The following is a 16193-nucleotide window of genomic DNA, read 5'->3' on the forward strand; positions in this document are numbered from 1 at the left end:
TTCCAAGAATGTCGTATAACATATCACTTTGTCGCATAACCAACTCTTGAAATGTCCAAACAGAGAAAATCAGCAAATTAGATCTCATACGGAGGTAAACAAATAAGCGGTATTCCCACGTATCATTCGCGAATGGAGCAAGAAGAGGTGGGGAGGGGAGTGAGAGTGGCAGTAGAGGTTACACTCGGCGCACACCGCAAGGTGGAGTTGGCTTACGGAGTATGCAATGTGAACTGGATGTGCACCGACATACTGTAATTTCGAAGATTATTCAGGGATATTTTCTATTTTGGTACAAGGCACCCGTCGTGGCCGATGGCTCATTTGAGAGTAATTGAATTACTCCCATTTATCTTTGTACCTGCATTCTACCGTAAACTTTTCCACAAAAGTGCAGCTGTGAACGCGCTCTGTCTCGTCTGTAAACAAATTTGTACCTTTCGGTCACGGTACTTTCTGCTGACCACAGTAACGGCCACTTTACTCTTCGTTCTCAAACTTGTTTTCGGTACTCAAGAGTTCTGCCTTAATGTTTTTCCAATAGTGTTAATTGTACGTTAACAGTGATGAACAGAAGTCTTGTGATTGCATGTAGTGCAAGTTTTTTTGACTGTTGTGAAGGTATTTTGATAGGAACAGACATAACTGTTGTAACAAGCCAAATAAATCATAATTACATTAATATGTAACAATGAAATCCCAGGCTGGAATAACAATATGAAAACGATAGATTGCTGCTTACCACATGCCGGAGGCGTTGAGTCGTAGAATGAAGTCTGGTAAACTTGTAGCTTTCGGAGAGAAACCGTAGTGTACATAATCGTAACTGTGTTCTTGAACAGATTACAAAGTGTACATCGTCCAATACTATGCTGAACCGTCTAAAAATAAGATAACAAACATTGTTTATTATTCTCGCGCGTCTCTTGTATGGGTGACGACGACGACGACGACGACGACGACGACAACGACGACGTCACCGGCACTGCGACTACTGCCCATTGACATTCACCGCGCGAACAAGATTCAGTGGCCTTCATAGCTCGATTACTGCCTCCACAAATCGAAGCACTGACGGGCGTTAGTGTGGTGGCACACACGACCCAAAGGCCACAAACTCCAGTCTCGGTACTTGACTGACAGGGGAACAAGAGGCACTGGGGTGTGAGCCATTCTTCTACATTGATTTACAAACACTTTTCTCTGTGTCCCACAGAATTTTGGCAAATGACACTGTTAATGGAAATCCCATCGGATTGGAGCATTTCCTTCCTGTTCAACTACTCATCAGCCACCCATACTCGACGTACGGGTATTAATCCCACTTTAGAGATGAAATGTGCTCACTAGATAAACTTTCGACGAAGTTCATTGACGTACAAAACGTACAAGAGAACTACATTGAAAAGTAATTGGAAATTCTTACCTGAAAATTCACTCTTCCACAGTACGTTCGGAAATGTTTACCTCCCCCCACCCCTCCCTTACGTACATGCTGGGCGAAGGGGCTTCCAATACGACGTGGTCATGACCCTCATTGTTATGACGCCTGCGCAGCGCATGTGGGCCCGTCGTGTAGGGCGTAATGTCGCCCGCGGTTCCCGGATGTCGTGCCGCCCGTGCGTCTGCCTCATAGCTGATGCAGTGCCCGGGGCGGGCGTAAATCAAAACGGCTCGACAGCTATTTGTGTAACATCCGCCGGGGGCCCAGCGACAGCGCGATGGATGGACGTCCGACGATGCGCTACCATTCATCAACGCCAGAGTCATCGGCCGAGGCCAGAGCGGTGCGCCCTGGGGCATTGTCCCCGCTAGCCGCCTGATTTCTCTATCCCTCTCCTTCCGTCCCCCTCCCCTTCAGCCATCCAATCCACCTCCACCCCCCAACCCCACCCCCAAAGGCGCACCAAGAAACTGTGCTGTGGTGCTCAATAATAGCATACTGATAGGCTTTTAGGAAAGACACGAGAAGGAAAAAACGCACCACGAAGGAATTATCCAAATGGGACGCAAATTGGTAGACGTGATGTACATGTACAGACAAACAAATGATTACAATGTCAGAAAAGAATGGATGATTTATTCAAGAGAAAAACTTCACAAATTGAGCAAGTCAATAACCTGTAGCCTTGTGCAAGCAGTTGGCACTGAGAGATATCGTGACAAATTCTGTCCAGTTGGTGCAATAAATCGTCAAAATCCCGAGTCCATTGGACGACCCTGTCCACAATGCTCCAAACGTTCTCAATTGAGGAGAGATTCTGCGACCTCGCTGGCCAAGGTAGGGTTTGGCAAGTATGAAGACAAGCTGTAGATACTCCCGCCGTGTTCTGGCGGCATTATGTTGTTGAAATATAAGCCAAGGCTGGCTTGCCATGAAGGGCAACAAAACGGGGCATAGAACATCGTGGACGTACGGCTGTGCTGTTACGGTGTCGCGGATGACAACCAAAGGGGTCCTGCCAGGAAATAGCACCCCCAGACCATCACTGCTGGTTGTCTGATCGTATGGCAGATGATAGTCAGGTTAGTGTCCCATCTGTGTCTGCGGCGTCTGTAGACACGTCTTCGCTATTCATTGGGGCTCATTTCAAAGCGGAACTTGTCACTGAAGAAAACTGTACTCCAGTCAGAGAGATTCCAACCCGCTATATGACCCGACATCCATGAGTGATGGTCTGGGGTCCAATTTCTTTTTTTAGCAGGACGCTTTAGTTGTCATACGTGACACCCTTACAGCGGTAACCGACTAAATTCTCCGCCCCGTTTTGTTGCCTTTCATGGCAAGCCATCCTGGTCTTACATTTCAGCAAGATAATACACGCCTCCACACGGCGAGTGTGTCTACTTCTTGTCTTCGTGCTTGCCAGACCATGCCTTGACCAACAAGGTCGCCGGATCTCTCCCCGACTGAGAACGTTTGGAGAATTATGGGCAGGCCCCTCTAAGCAGCTCAGGATTTTGACGATCTAACGCCCCAGTTGATCTGAATTTAGCACGACATGCCAAAGGAAGACATCCAACAATCGTATCAAACAAAGCCAAGCTGTTACTAAACTTGCATAAGGTCCAAAGGTGGACCGAAGCGTTATTGACTTTCTCAGTTTCTGAAGCCATTCCTCTTGAATAAAACAAATTTTTCTGAAACTTTAATCATTTGTTTGTCTGTAAATGTAAATCACTTCTGTCGATATCCGTCCGATTTGGATAATACCTTTCTGATGCGTCGTTGGACCGTGGACTTAGCGTTAAAAGACTACAGTCTGTTTTTGAGAATTCTCGCAGAGATAGGTCCCCTACAGCTTCCGGTGCCTTTTTTACAGTTATGGCACCCTCCAAATTGCTTTCATTCCAACAGTCAAGAACGACTCCCGTTGAGAATATTTTTGAGCAACGAAAGGCGCTATGGTAGTGTACTGTAAGAAACTCAGTGCTTTCGATAGCAACGCTTTGTAACATGGTCCCGGAAATAAATAAATAAATGTTAGGAGCCAGACGTAGAGCTAACACAGCAGCAGCTGCGTTCTCCAGTAGGGACAGCTGCAGATACAACAAATTTCGCTGTCGCATGATTTCCATAACTGGCTGCGGTCAGCGCAGTCACAGAGAACTTTTAAAATGCCCTGCAGCACCATATTGCTCTCTCCATCTGTGACCGCAGGAGAGCGCGTGCCGAACAGTCTAACTACAGTCGTTGCGGCTGGATGTACACAGTCGCCAGATGCGTTTCGCTTTTTTTTTTTTTCGTTTAACACGCGCAACCCCTTCCCACCCTCCCTCCCTCCCACCCACCCACCCACCCACCCACCCACCCACCCACCCACCCACCCACCCTCTACAGTTGCAACGGACACTAAAATTCCTAAAGCCGTTCAACGTGGGTCTTGGTATGATGCTTAAAACCTAGTGTGTGGGGAGTAAAATTCTCACTCGAGCTGGAGCGTGTTGAGGAAAGAAAGAAGAGTACCGAAAGGAAAATACCGTAACTCCGATGGTAGAATTTCGGGCGGCACCTCAAACCTCGACGTGCTTTTGAGGAGGCAAGTGGTGTGCGTGATCGAGAAGACATTTCACAACCTCACGCACAGTGTGAATCGTCTTTAGCCAAATTTAATTCATATGTTGGGTCAGGTTGCACAATAATGTTAAGTGTTTACGATATCTGGAGAATAGTTTTGTGGGCTGCGTGTGTTTCATTGAAACGCATGAGCTTCAATATTGCGCTTTACGAAAATTGGTTTGACTTAAAAAAAAACATGGGCTCTAAATGCATGCTTTAAGAGCTATGATGAGCACTTCTTCATTTTTGCGACTGCGGAACTTCAGAATCCATGTTTTTTTTTTTCTTTTTTTTTTTTTTTTGTTGCGGAACATGTTTAATAAAAACTTGTTTGCTTCGAACGATCGGTCCTGTCATATTCTTGAATATTGAACATTCCTTCTGGGACACCCTCAGATTTGTGTGATTTGTGATCAACGAACTGTCTAACAATGCTGGCGAACCTTGATAAAGAGAAGACAGGAAATGGGAAATTGATTTCAAATGTGGCCCTGATTAAGTTGAACCACCTGAAGTCTGCCCCAAAACAGCTAACGCAGGGAAATACGTAGAGAAGATGCGCAGTATCGTATTGGACTGTAGACGATTAAAGATTAGACATGTCACAAGTAATAACATGGTGCTGTTTTACCATAGAAAAGTTATCTACGAGAAAGTGTTATTTACGATGGGCAGCTTTTGAATATCAAAATGGCTCTGAGCACTAGAGGACTTAACATGTTAGGGCATCAGTCCCCTAGAACCTAGAACGACTTAAACCTAACCAACCTAAGCACATCACACACATCCATGCCCGAGGCAGGATTCGAACCTGCGACCGTAGCAGTCACGCGGTTCCGGACTGAAGTGCCTAGAACCGCACGGCCACCGGGGCCGGCGCTTTTGAATATAGATCAATGTGAAAACTGAACACCATTGTTTTAAAGTGTGTGAACTTGATTTTTCGTGTCCTTTTTTAATGTGGGTCAGACATGGATTCATGTCACTCCACAATCAAAACACCGATAAAACAGTAGATGGAAGCAAATGACACTGCAGAAAAAAAGCAGCCGAATCTTTATTCAGGATGAATCACCCCCCACGTGATATTTTTGGCAGTGGGGGAACAAAAACCTTTGAAAGTACAAATTGTTGGAACGTTCATTCTACTCCCCGGTTTCTGCACCATTTGTCTTCTACGTATCTGCCAGGAAACTTTTGTGTGGCAGCTGTTGATAGGTATTTTACAGAACGTCTAGAACCACGCTTCAGGTATAAGTTAATTCTTTTTTTTCTTTTTTTTTTAAACCATAGACTTCGATTGCCTTGCCAAGAACTTTTGACCTTACCCTCGTACTTGCTACTTATTACTCTGCCAAGCAAGTATGGAAGGGTCCTTCTTGTTCACAGGTATATATCTACACGACTACTCTAAAGTGTTCGGCAGAGGGTTCGTAGAACCACTATGAGGCTTTTTTCGACCGTTCCACTTTCGAACAGCACGCGGGAAAAATGAGCACCTAAATCTTTCCTTGCGAGCTCTGACGTCTCTTGTTTTATTACGATTGTCATTTTGCCTTGTGTAGTTGGCACTCAACAATCTAGTTTCGCGTTCGGAGGAGAAAATTGTTGATGTCACCACAACGAAAAACCCCTATGTTTTAAAGATTGCCAACGCAGCTCGCGAAATGTTACCCGTGACACTTGTCTCCCATATTTAATGATAATACAAAATGACCTGCTCTTATTTGAAATTTTTCGATGCCCTCGTCAATCGTACCTGGTACGTGTCCCACACCGCGCAACAGTACTGTAGAAGAGGACGGACAAGCGCAGTGAAGGCGGTCCCTTTGGTAGTACATTCGTTGCATCTTCTAAGCGTTCTGCCAATAAACGTTGTCTTTGGTTTGCCTTCTCCACAGCTTTTTCTGTATGATGGTTCGAACTGTCTTGAAAGTGAACTGAGCGCAACCAGTGTTGATATGTCTTTCGATCTTACTGCGGTACTGTAAAATCCCTGCTCATTACTGCAAACCAACAGAAACACCCTTTCTTATTATTTCGAGCTGCGGTATATTATTCGTTCTCCGGAAGTCGGCGGCTGATGAAAGTTGTATCAGATACAGATAGTAATTTAATTGTATCTGAATAAAAAAACATGTCAGTTTTGTAACTCAGGATGAATTATTCTTCAGAGTACAGAAATAGCGTGTTTTGTAGACAGCGCAGTCCATGAAATCACCCAGTCAGAACTGAAGTACCGTAAATCTTTCCTTTTTCAGTATATTTTTTACACTCGAAAATATTAAATAACTTTTGCCAGGAGTCGACTACACAGATGAGTCAATTGCACTGCTCAAACCTAATCAATCGAAACAGCAGAGAAGTGCGGAGACGGAACCAACGAGACATTATGCTTATTGCCTTATATCGCTCCGTCACCTCACAGGGGTGGTCATTTACAACAGCCGCGGATCTTAGTTGTCTATTTAGGTATACTGTGCTTCTCTTTACTAAACCAAAATTTGCGTTGCAGCGGCAAAAATTCTCTGACGGACATGGCACAATGTGTAAATTACTAGAGACATTTCTGCTTTCTTTTAATACAATCAGACATGTCAGAGACAAGCACAGTATTTTCTTCTCCCCCTGTAGGTCCGCTGAGGCTAGTGCCTTTGTGTGATCTTGTTGTTGAAAGACATTTTAGTCTACTGAAACACCTTTCAACAGTTTAAATTTGCTTGACTTTCCGTCTTGTACTCTGTGCCGAGCGTTTTATGGATTTAACGCGCCCCATTCGCACCTCTCCGTAATGAAATGCTGTTGTAACAGGCGTATTACGCATGCTGGTGTGAATGACTTGTCAGTATGCTACACAGATTGCCGAACCAATCTTCTGGAGAGCGTAATGGGTGGTACTAACTGCACCGGCGGCCTGATAAACATGCTGTAAATGGCTAATGTGCGATAGCGGTGATGAGATGCTAAGGAGATAAAACAAGCAAAAGGCCAGCGAAACTGCTTCTTGAGGACCCTCCGTGGAGATTGCCTTCGGTGGCGCTAGTTATCACTGGGCAGCACAGTTTGTTGGAACATTTTAGTAATGTTTTCCGAGGATCCAGTATTAGTCAGAATTTAAAAGAGCTGGGAAGACCTGAGATCAAATAAGGCAGAAGGTATATACAATATTCCCCCGGAATTTCTATAACCATTGAGGGAAGTGGCAGTGAAACGGCTATTCAGATTGGTGTGTAGATTCTATGAGACTTTCGGAAAAATATCATCCATACAGTTTATAAGCTAGTAAGAGCAGATAACTGCGAAAACTGCCATACAATCAGCTTAACAGCTCGTGTCTCTAAGCTGTTGACAAGAATAATACACAGAGAACAAAACAGAAAATTGAGGAACAGTTTGGTGATGATCAGTTTGGCTTTAGGAAAGTAAAGATACCAGAGTAGTAATTCTCACGTTACGATTGTAGTCGAATTAAATCGGGTGATGCAGAGGAATTAGATTAGGAAATGAGACGCTTAAAATAGTAAATGCGTTTTGCTATTTGGGGAGCAAAATAACTGATGATGGTCGAAGTAGAGAGGATATAAAATGTAGACTGGCAATGGAAAGGAAAGCATTTCTGAAGAAGGGAAATTTGTTAACATCGAGTATAGAGTTAAGTGTCAGGACGTCGTTTCTGAAAATATTTGTGTGGAGTGTAACCATGTATGGAAGTGAAACGTGGCCGATAAATAGTTTAGACAAGAAGAGAATAGAAGCTTTCGAAATGTGGTGCTACGGAAGAATGCTGAAGATTAGATGGGTAGATCACATAACTAATGAGGAGGTATTGAAAAGAATTGGGAAGATGAGGAGTTTGTGGCACAACTTGACTAGAAGGGATCGGTTGGTAGGACATGTTCTGAGGGATCAAGGGATCACCAATTTAGTATTGGAGAGGAGCGTGGAGGGTAAAAATCGTAGAGGGAGACAAAGAGCCGGCCGTTGGTGGCCGAGTGGTTCTAGGCGCTTCAGTCTGGAACCGCGCGACCGCTAAGTTCTAGGGGACTGATGACCTGAGATGTTAAGTCCCATAGTACTCAGAGCCATTTTTGAGACCAAGAGATGAATACACTAAGCAGATTCAGAAGGATGTAGATTGCAGTAGGTACTGGGAGATGAAGAAGCTTGCACAGGATAGAGTAGCATGGAGAGCTGCATCAAACCAGTCTCTGGACTGAAGACCACAATAACAAAACTATTGATTGTGGAAGAAAGGTTGAAGAAAAATTAAGAGACGCTCATAACATTCGTCGACTTAGAAAATGCTATCGACAATGTGAAATAGTGCAAGATGCTCCAAATTCGGAGTAAATTGTAGGGAAAGACATTTAATATACTATATGTACAAGAACCAAAAGGGAACAATAAGAATGGAAGACTTAGAACGAAATTCTCGGATTAAAAAGGGTGTAAGACTTGTTACAGTCTTTCGCTCTTACTGTTCAATCTATGAGTCGATCACCGATATAATAGAAAAGTGGAAAAGTGGAAGAGTGGGATTAAAATGCAGGCTGAAAGGACATCAGTGATAAGATTTGCTGTTGTCATTGCCATCCTCAGAGAATTTGATGAAGCAATACAGGTAATGATGTACGGCACGAACAGTCTAAAGATAAAGCATATGGATTGAGAGGAAACCCATAAAAGACAAAGATAATGAGATGTATCAGAAATGGGAATAGGGAGAAACGTAACATCAAAATTGGCGATCATGAAATTGACGAAGGTTTAGGAGTTCTACTACCTTGGAAGCAAAATTACTCCTGACGGACGAAGCAAGGACGACGAAAAAAACAGGCTGGCGTAGGCAAAGAGGGCATTCCGGGCCAAGAGGATTTGAGGAAGAAGTTTCTTAGAATGTACGTTTGGAGCGCACAGCATTTTGTGATAGTGGATCATCGACAGAGGGAAAACCTAAACAGAAGAGAATCGAAGCGTTCAAGATGTCGTGCTACAGAACAATGTTGAAAATCAGGTGGACTGATAAGTTAAGAAATGAGGAGGTACTCCGCAGAATCGACGAAGGAAGGAAAATATGAAAACACCGACAAGAAGAAGGGACAGATGATACGACATGGCATCAGGTATTAAAGGGAACAGTAGGGGAAGACGGAGATTCCAGTACATCCAACAAACAATTGAGGACTTAGGGTGCAAGTGCTATTCTGAGATGAAATGTTTAGCGCAGGAGAGGAATTCGTGGCGGGCCGCATCAGACCAGTCAGAAGACTGACGACTAAAAAAAAAAAGTAAAGTTTAAGTAACTAATAAACGATAATAAAATATAAATAGATTCAATTGACTGTCGGAAAGGACGCGTCTGCCAATTCGAGTGAGCCATCACGATGCTGATACAGAATTATTTTTACGGTGAGTCTACTGTTGGTACTTTTGGAGTCATCAGATTTCTGACTGGTTTGATGCGGCCTTCTCACGAATACCTCACCTTTGTATTTGGAGTGTTCGTGTACATACTTGGACAAACAGGGAATGGAGAGCACGTCACAGAGCAAGAACCGGGGACCCAAAGGCATCAAGCTTAATTCGATATCCTCTTAGCCAACTCTCCTTAGCGCATTGAATTGTGCTCAAGAATAGCACTGCCATTAGGATCTGAGGAGTTTCTAGGACTTGAATGCCTTTGCGATTTACGTATACGACATACAGACTCTTAAAATAACAGGAGCATAAAACATTGGCAGAGAGACCATCTTAAGAGAAGAAATGGGAGACACTGCTGTTACACAAGATAGGTTGTGGCGATTAAAAAAGCTTTTTTTGTGCAGCATTATCAGCCATTATGTTTAGGAGATTAGCAAATATAAACAGACGGACACAGTTCAAAACAAGGGTCGTGGCCAACAAATCGGTAAAATTGTAGACGAAAATAAGTGGGTTCCTGTGTGACAAGATGAATTAGTCACCCACAGTTAGAGTGAATCATAATGCATTGAATGGAAGAGAGAGTTCATTTTTAGTTCTTGACAAACGCGCAGGCCTCCAGCTAGAGTGAAGGATTAGACAGAAGTATAGATAATTTGTCATATTTGTTGTATGGAGCACACAGGTGCAAACATAGGGCAAAACGATATGCAGTGTTGCAGAAGTATGTTTTGCAAGGTAATTCGTATTTTCTCCCAAAATACGTTTTTGCGTATTTCATGCTACCTCGAACTACATTTCTCAGGGCGTTATCCTCGACGTCACATGCAAGTTTTAACCGTATGACTACAGAAGTCTGAGTAGTTAAATCGACGCATTGAATTACCTTAAAGGGACGAGAGAAAGAGGTGATAATTCTCCCATTATCACAGATTCGCGTTTAGGTAGTTTTTAATGGCAACCGGTTTCATCTTGACGTGTTGTGTGGTAGTAAAATTTTCCTTTCTTTTTTCGGGGTCTGAAATTAACAGATACTCCAGATAGCTGCATCAATTTCGAAGGGTTATATTAAACCGCGTGTTGTAAATTGTTCTAGGTAAGAGACGAAATATGTTATCCAAAGCGCTATGTTTACTGCGTCCGACAGTAGGAAACTTAGATCATAAATTAAATCTTTCACACAAACGCCTCCGCTTAAATTAATTTTCGTTCCAGTACAGGCGGACATAATCTGCACGATATAGGAAAATCAGTAGTGCTGTATTACAATGGGTTATTGTTACTGGACAGTCTCTCTAATGCATTCACTTGAGTAACGGCCACTGACTCCAGAAATACACAGAAGTAATATTGAAACATCGGCGATGTAGTGTGTGCCCTTGTATCGTATCAGTCTGGCGCCAGCGTGCAAATAAATATCTCCTCAGGTACTTCTAAAGTAGGTGTGACGCGTGTCCACTCCCGTATCTACCTGCTACTGTTGCGCGTTGGGCAATCTGAGAGCAAACACAGCACAAAAAAAACACACACACACACACACACACACACACACACACACACCAAGCGTGGGACATAGTTGGTTACTAAGTACTGACACTTGATCCACGTTGAGACCAGTTGTGGGAAAATGTTCGCACTACATTTGCAACTTGCCGGATTTTGTCAGTAGATATGGAACACAAGCTTCTCAGTACGCTTAATGAGCTGTGATATGGTCACTCTTTTTAAAAGGGTTCCACTCGTGGGCTCCTTGGCACTAACGTACAATAAATGGACATAATTCGGGATTTCTCTTACCTTAGTCTATTTCATATTTAATAAGTAACTTTTGAACAGACTAATGGGGACTCATGGGAAGCCCCCTCTCCCTCTTGGTGGCGTTGCATGGAGGATTCTGCTCGAGCTCTTGAATCGGCGGGACTCAAACTGACTGGTTTTTTGAGTTATGCTGCTCACACTTCCGTTGCATGGCCCCAGGGAGAGGACAAGTTAGTGGCGATTTTTGGCCATCCCTGCACCATTCTTGAGAACGTCCAGCCTACCACGAAAACAGAAAAAGATAGTTGTCTGTCGTTCTGGGATGTCTTGCTTGGACGGTAGAATGATGGCTCTGTCATTCAGTTTGCCGTAAGCTCGCTCACACGCACTTACGTTTACAGTCCTAGAGTTGTCATCAAGCGTCCCGTCTAAGAGCAGTCTTCCTGGTAAATGGATACTACGTCCGGCAGATCAACAGGGCATCCTGGTAAAGTAAAAAACCAATAATCGGGCAATGAGGATGATAAACCGGCAATATTCGTAGGTTTGTTAGCAGCATCTCATTCGAGATAGGCAGAATCCTCCGGAAATTTCAAGTTGCAATGTCTCTTCTGTCCAGCATATACGGTTAAAGATTGTGTTGGATCAGTGAAGTACGATTTGTTATTACGGAATACTGGAGTATTTATAAATCTTGCCAAAGTGGCATCGCCTATACAGGTCTGACGACACACATGGTGCGTAGAATGAGAACTGCATTCGCCTTGTGCAACCCATGAACAGTGATATTTTGTGAATATTGTATAAGGGGGCGACCAAAAGTTTCCATTTGAGGCAACTGCTGCAGCATATAAGCGCCGACATGTAGCCAAGGGATCAGTGTGGGATTCGTGTATTTCCGACGTGCGTGCAGTAAATGCGGCATCGTGAACTATGGCGACGTTATTATCAAATGCGCCGAAACAGAACCAGCGTGCTTCTGTTTTTGGCATCCGACGAACAGACACCAGTGGTCATCCGTTGGAGAGTGAAGAATACGTATGAGGACGTGATATGATATATGTCGAAAACTACCGTTGTTGAGTGGTATGCAATTTTCCGTACTACTTCTTGATAACGTCCCGATATCGCAATGTCGTAGCTCAGAAGTTACGCCAACTCAAGTGGGAGAGACTCCAGCTCCTGCCCTGTAGACCAGATCGCTCCCCATACGATTATCACGCTTTGGGTTCCTTAAAAAAGGCTTTGAAGGGTCGGTGATTCCTGTCGCGAGGATGCGAAGTTGGCAGTTACGTTCTTCTTCACGAAGGACTGCGTGTTTTACCAAACGGTTATCTGCAACATGGTGCGTCGGTGAAATGACTGCTTCATTGTTCGTGGCAATTTTGCCTGATCGGCATACCGATTCTGGACTGTACGACCTTCGAACGGAAATTTTTTGATCGGCCCTTATATCTCAATCAGGCATAAAGTGAAATATGATGAGACCGAATAACTGTATTAAACAGAACAGTGGCCATCAGTTGGTTGATCGCTTTATTTCGAAGATTCGCCCTCACCGGAGGCGACGGAGTACGCCGCAGGCCGCGACGAGCGGCAACCCACCAGACAGCTTAGTTCCGCATTTTCGTCATCGACGGCGCTGCCTGCTAGCGTTGTGGTCGGTCTTTCTGTTTTACGATCGCGCCGCATTCACGAAACGCATACAGCGTGCTCATAAATTATGCGACGTGCGTAGCCGATATCAGTCTTCGAAGGCTCACCTACAGGTGTCTGGCAGGCGGCCAGATGAAATATCTTTCGATAGTAAACGACGATCAGCTGAACTCACGGAACATTGAGTATTCAGTACACCGCGAAAGTTTTAAGATTCAGAGTGCGGAAACTGTTTCACCAGATAACTCTAAAAGTTGATTAGACCTAATTTCCGAGATATGTTTCAGATTCAGCCACCGTTTCACTACACAAGCTGCGGTGAAGACGAATTGTCCTCGACTGGCGATTTTAGCGCCCTATTTAACTTGGTGGAACGACGCGTCATGCGCGCAGCTCTATTCTCTGTCGTGAGACTGCTGGATAGGCCCTCTTCTTCCCTGAGCAACAATTATGGAGGAATTATACTTGTATTCTGATTGAGCTATAGGTGGCTAAATGTTTCTCTGTTTTCTTGCCGCGTCAGATGTGTTTCAATGATCGCCTGTATCGTAATAATTGCCGTTGCTATTAGACCGTGTGGTACTTTGGTATCTGGCTGGCTGGATTGTCAGGGAGACGAGTAAGGGAACTGCCAGAGATGATGTCGTGTGCCTTTGATAGTGATCCCAAATTAGACTAGTTCTATCGTTCTGTGTTAACAGGCACAGTAAGCAACGAAGAATAACGATAAAACAAGTATCGCACCAACTGGAGACAGCTTCACTAAATGAGAACGTAAAATTCCGCTTTAAAAATAGTTTAGTTTGTAACGGGACACAAACTGACGCTTTCGTCGACACTGGGAGACGCATGGAAGATATACTGAACTATATTTCTTTAGGTTGACAAAAGCTACACATTTCAAGAATGAAATTGGAAATACCCGCCGAAGCATCAGAGAAAGTGTGCATGACGACTCGTAAAAAGAACACCCGGTAAATTGTGATGCATAGAAACATCCAAGAATATTTACACTGTACAGCATTTCAAGAAATAACGACTGTCTTTCTCTTAGAATAGCTCTTAGTTCCTTGGATAGGCCCGTTCCCTTTGCCCGATGTATATGTCATTTCGTCAGTCTTTTTAAAAGGGAACTATAGAATTTGAGGTTATTTTTCTATAACTGGGCTTTACGGTAAAATTCGTGGTTTTTATTGTAACAGTGTAGCCAGGATAATGACTTCGTTGACTAAATATCTTGTTCAGTTATGTTTTATATTTTGTAATGAAATCTGACCGAGTCCTGTTCCATCATTTGGTGGAATAATGGTCTGCTGAAATGGGCTCTGCTTGAAACCAAATATATTATAATAATAAAAAAGCTGCCTTTCGTGGAGAGACGTGACCATAACTGTTAGCTGCTATACTGTTCAAACATTATGAATTACCTCGAAGAAAACGATCAGTTGACACACAGTCAACATGGATTTAGAATACATCGTTCTTGTGAAAAACAGCCAGCTCTTTACTCGCATGAAGTGGTGAGTGCTATTGACAAGGGATTTCAGATTGATTCCGTATTTTTGGATTTCCGGAAGGCTTTTGACACTGTACCACATAAGCGGCTTGTAGTGAAATTGCGTGCTTATGGAATATAGTCTCATTTATGTGACTAGATTAGTGATTTCCTGTCAGAGGTCACAGTTCATAGTAACTGACAGGTCATCGAGTAAAACAGAAGTGATTTCTGGCGTTCCCCAAGGTAGTGTTATAGGCCCTTTTCTGTTCGTTTCTATATAAACGATTTGGGAGGCGCAATCTGAGCAGCCGTCTTAGGTTGTTTGCAGATGACACTGTCTTTTACCTACTAATAAAGTCATCAGAAGATCAAAACAAATTGTTAAACAGATTTAGAAAAGATATCTGTATGGTGCAAAAATTGGCAGTTGACACTAAATAACGAAAAGTGTGAGGTTATCCACATGAGTGCCAAAGGGAATCCATTAAACTTCGCTTATACGATAAATCTGTCAGATCTAAAGGCCGTAAATTCAACTAAATAACTAGGAATTACCATTACGAACAACTTAAATTGGAGGGAATACACAGAAGATGTTGTGGGGAAGGCTAACCAAAGACTACGTTTTATTGGCAGGACACTCAGAAAATGTAAGAGATGTACTACGCTTGTCCGTCGTCTTTTAGAATACTGCTGTGCGAGATCCTTACCAGATAGGACTGACGACAGTACATCGAAAAAGTTCAAAGAAGGGCAATACGTTTTGTATTATCGCGAAATAGTGGAGAGAGTGTCACTGAAATGATACACGATTTGGGGTGGACATCATTAAAACAAAGGCGTTTTTCATTGCGGCGGAACATGCTCACGAATTGCAATCACCAACTTTCTCCTCTGGATGCGAAAATATTTTGTTGACACCGACCTACGTAGGGAGAAACGATCACAATGATAAAATAAGGGGAATCAGAGCTCGCACGGAAAGATATAGGTGTTCGTCTTTCCGTGCGCTATACGAGATTGGAATGACAGAGAACTGTGAAGGTGGTTCGATGAACCCACTGCCAGGCACTTAAATGTGATTTGCAGAGTATCGATATATATGTAGATGAAAGGCACGCAACGAAGGTGCTTGACCAGCAGTTGGGCCACGCATTCCGGGCGTGCACCACGGCTGTGGTGAAACTGCGTACCGTTAGCTGCCGGCCTGCTGAGTTGGGCACCTGGCGGCGCACAGAAAATAGAAATAGTGCCTAATAGTAGCCGCCTCCGCGGCGCCGGCGTCTGCGTTGGCGCTCGGGTCAACACACGGGGCGCTCGCTAGTGGATCTTGGCCGGGGCCGTACCTGCCGCCTCTCTGCACTCCCCCACCATTGTGGCTGGGGACTCGAGCGATGCGATAAACCAGGCGCGCGAGAAAATAATTCTCGAGAGAGCTGCACAGACGCACCCGATCTCTGTCGCACGATACAAAGTCATAGAATAGCGATGTGCACATATACAGATGGCGGTAATATCGCGTATGCAAGGTATAAAAGGGCTGTGTGTTGGCGGAGCTGTCATTTGTACTAAGGTGATTCATGTGAAAAGGTGTCCTTCGTGATTATCGTCGCACGACAGCAATTAAGACTCTGAACGCAGAGTGGTTGTTGGAGGTAGACGCATGAGACATTCCATCTCGGAAATCGTTAGGGTATTCAATATTCCGAGGTTCACAATGTCAAGAGTGTGCCAAGAATACCACATTTCAGGCATTGCCACTCAGATGGGCTCTTAATGACCTGGTATTTGCGTCGAGTT

The 16193-nt window shown here is 43.9% G+C and overlaps 1 protein-coding gene across 1 annotated transcript in view; it reads left to right on the top strand.

Annotated features, from left to right (window-relative positions):
* The window catches only part of LOC126175231 (low-density lipoprotein receptor-related protein 6), a 333797-nt gene that overhangs the window by 39288 nt on the left and 278316 nt on the right, over nt 1-16193 (top strand). The gene's annotated exons all lie outside the window — the stretch shown is intronic.

The sequence above is a fragment of the Schistocerca cancellata genome, chromosome 3 (genome assembly GCF_023864275.1).
Source record: "Schistocerca cancellata isolate TAMUIC-IGC-003103 chromosome 3, iqSchCanc2.1, whole genome shotgun sequence".
Classification (NCBI taxonomy): domain Eukaryota; kingdom Metazoa; phylum Arthropoda; class Insecta; order Orthoptera; family Acrididae; genus Schistocerca; species Schistocerca cancellata.